The following is a 3841-nucleotide window of genomic DNA, read 5'->3' as shown; positions in this document are numbered from 1 at the left end:
AGGGGGTGGGAGAGGGTCCGGCCCACGCTGCGCCTGGTGTGGGACTGGTCCCGCCGGCGCAGGGTAGCAGGAAACTCTCTGCACACTCACCGGACCTGGGCTAGGACTGGGTCTGGGGGCTCCCGGAATTCGGCAGAAAATCCTCAGTTTGAGTGGTTTAAACAACAGAAATCAGTTTCTGACAGGTTCAAGGCTGAGCAGTTCAAGAGCGAGAGGCTGGCAGGCCTCGTGTGTAGCAAGGCCCACCTTTGGGCTTTCAACTTGCTGTCTTATTGTATTCTTGCATGAAAGAGCTGAAAGCAAGAAAATAAGATCCTAGTGTCTTTTCAGAGCATTAATCCTACTCATGAAGGAGTTGCCCTCATAATCGATTTGCTTTGCTTACTAATCTAGCTATTTCATTGAAGGGTTGCATTTTAACATAGAATTTTGGAAGGACACAACAATTCATAGCACCATCTTATAAAAATTAAATCATACATTATAGAGGCTTTTGTGACTGTGCTTAGCATTCTGCTGTTAATGTTCATTTATTTGCAACATCTGTGAGTACTTTATTTTTATGGCTGAATACTATCCCATTGTGCAAACATACCACACTAAAAATTTCATTAATTGGTGGATCTTTGAGTTGTTTTCATCTTTTGGCTATTATGAATAATGCTGCAACAAAGATTTGGCGTCAAATTTTTGAGCAGATATATGGTTTCTCCTGTATAAGTGGAATTATTAGATCATATGTAACTCTGTCTAATCTTTTAGTGAAATGTCAGACTCCTCCCCACCCCAAATAGCTGCATCATTGTCCATTCCCACCAGGGATGGATGAGGGCTCCAATGACTCCACATCCTCAACAGTTGTTACTATCTTATTTCAGTTTTTTTTTTTTAACCACCTTATAGGGTATGAAGTGGTATCTCTTTGTGGTATTAATTTTCATTGCCCTAGTGATCAATGAAATTGAATATCTGTTCTTGTACACATTTGTATGGACATTTGTATATCTGCTTTGAAGAAAGGTTTAAATTTTTAGTTCACTTATTAAATTATATTGTATTTTTCACCACTCAGCTGTAAGATATTTTATATTCTTTGTATACAAGCTTTTTTATTAGAAATCTTATTTCTTCTATTCTGTGTTTTGCTTTTTTGTTTTCTTTTTCTTTTTCTTTTTTCATAGGAGGAAAGATTTATTTGTCTCACAGTTCTTCACAGATGTTTCGGTCCATGGTCAGCTGGCTCCAAGGCAGGGCAGCACAGCAGGGGAACATCACAGGGGAGAAAACATCACAAAGCAGGGTGTGCAGAAGGCAGGAGGCAACAGTAGCAGCCTACCACTTCTTCATTGTTTTTAGTATTGGGTACTTAGGGCATTGAGCTATATCCCTGGCCCCATGCTTCCCATTCAGGTTATCTGCCCCTCGGGTGGTGCCACCCACACCCACCATGGGCCCTCCCATTATCCATGCCCAGAACTATGCCAAATCTGTGGATTAATTTAGTACCATACACACTTAATCTTAGTATCACATGCCCTATATCCAGCCACTTCCCAAAACCCCCACCTATGACTGCATGAAGCATAATATCCTATTTTAAAGAATACATACCAGCAATTCATTGGAAGCCATTAGGCTTTCTTTTTTTCCTCTTTCTCTTTGTGAGACAGGGTCTATGTAGTCCAGGCTGGCCTTAAACTCATTTTGTATCCCAGACTGATCTCTAATGGGCAGCAATTCTCTCTCCTCAGCCTCCCCAGTGTTAAGATTATAGGTGTGTGCCACCACAACTGGCACCATTAGTTTTTGTTTTGGGCTGGACTGCATCTCACTTGTGGAACCTCAGTTTCAGCCTCAGCACCACAAAAACAAAACAAAACAAAACCAAACCAAACCAAACCAAAACTTTCTTTTTGTTGTATCATTGTAGCTATTACTATTATCACTATTTTAATAATTTAAAACTGCCATATGTTATTCCTTATTTAAAAAGTCTTATGTTAAGCACTGGAGAATTTTCATAAGCAAATTCTTCTGTGTGAGCTGGATCAGTAAACACATCAGTAAAATCTATTTCCAGGAAGAATGGACCATCTACTTTAGCAGCCATGGTAAATCCTATAGAAGAAATCTTATCAAGCAGAAGATTGTACTGGGCATCCCAAATTCTACCTGTATTTGAGAAAAATTTGGAAAAGGGAATCTTGACCTCCTGCCAATATGCTGCAGGTGTTCATGAAGTAGCTGTACATGTTCTGGATAAGTCCATCTGCTCCTGGTTGTTCACCACCCAGGGCTGCCCATTGCCATGGAGGTGGAGATACTGTTGTGCTGGGACCAGTCGTAACACATCCTCCTCTCAAAGGAGCCCTGACGAACCCTGGAGATCGTCACACAGAACCCACTCTGTGTGCTTTCCCGGTCCTTGGGGGCTCGGTGCTCAGAGTCCCATAGAGTAACGCACTTTGATTGTTTTTGCTCATTTTCAAGATTGCTTCGCTTCGGCCTCCAATCATTTTATCAGAGGTCACAACCTACTTGTCCAAGTCCTTTTTACCTCGGAACTGCCAGACTACCCTGGCTTGCTCCAGTAGGACCTCGTGTAGGGTGCGGCCTTCTGGGCCAACCTAATGATTCACGACCTCATCCTTCAAGCATCTCAAGTGGTCCTTTACTTCCTCTGTAATGGATTCATCAAAACTCACTTCAGGCTTCTCATCGGAAAAGGTATATCCAAAGAGACTTCCTTCTGTTCGCGTTCTTGCAAACCTTCTTTGGGCCTGCTCCGCTGGGAGGCTCTGCCAGGAGTGGTGCCTGGCTTCTGGAGGCTCCTAGAACAATAGACTGCAACAAGACCAGGGGGCAGACACAGCGCCCCGCATGGCTTTGGGCACTTTCTGAGAAAGTGTGTGCCACTCAGGATCCTGCACACCAAAGCAATCCTGTGAAAAGGGCAAAATGTAAATTTTGTCCCAGTTCCCAGGAGAGGAAGCTTCAGCAAATGGCCTAATTCCACCTGCCAGACCTGTGACACCTGCTAGGTCGTGGAAGTCTCACAGTTTAAGCCTCAGTTCACTTACCCCGAGGGTCTGGGAAGCTTCTGCCCTCCTTTTCATTTTTTTGATGGTGTACTTTGAAGCACAAAAGTCTTAAATTTTAACACAGTGTATGTTTTGTCTATGCTTTTGATTTGATATTTAAGAAAATATTGCCTAATTCAAAGTTGTAATGATTTATGCTTATGTCTAAACAGTTTTATAATTTGTGCATGTGTTTGTGTGTGTGTGTGTGTGCGTGCACGCAGGTTCTCACTAGGCTTCTTAGACTCCTAGTGATCCTCTTGTTTTCTGTCTCTCCAGTGCTGGAATTACAGGTGTGTGCCTCCACACCCCAACTCCATCACTGGCTCAATGTGTTTGAGAGTAGGGCTGGCTTTGCAAGTGGGGCCAGGGATCAAACCCTGTCCCCTGAGCTTCATTAAGCAAGCACTTAGCCCACTGAGCCATCCCGCTGGCCCTTGAGTTTTATAATTTATTACTCTTAAATCCCTGATCTTTAAAAAAAATTATTTATTTATTTATTTATTTATTTATTTTTAACCAGTGATTATAGTATTTTATTTTATTTTTTGCCATAGTTTTATTGATAAACAAATAGCAATGAGACAGTTTAAAATCAAATTGGTAGGACAGTTTCAATAATTAACACACTGCATACATTCTTCTTAGTGGTTAATTGTTGTACAAGATGCAGACTTGATATCCTATTTACAAACACCATTAGAACAAATCATTCTATTCATTAAGAGAATGTAACTATATATCTATCCTAACCACTTTGA

At 41.6% G+C, this 3841-nt stretch overlaps 1 pseudogene; it reads right to left on the bottom strand.

Moving 5' to 3' along the window:
* Positions 1–1910: 1910 nt before the first annotated feature.
* Positions 1911–3841, bottom strand: part of LOC101573645 — a 12252-nt pseudogene continuing 10321 nt past the window's right edge.

The sequence above is a fragment of the Octodon degus genome, unplaced genomic scaffold (assembly GCF_000260255.1).
Source record: "Octodon degus isolate 3935 unplaced genomic scaffold, OctDeg1.0 scaffold00003, whole genome shotgun sequence".
Classification (NCBI taxonomy): domain Eukaryota; kingdom Metazoa; phylum Chordata; class Mammalia; order Rodentia; family Octodontidae; genus Octodon; species Octodon degus.
Note: the sequence above shows the minus strand (reverse complement) of the source record. Positions and strands in the feature narration are given on the sequence as shown.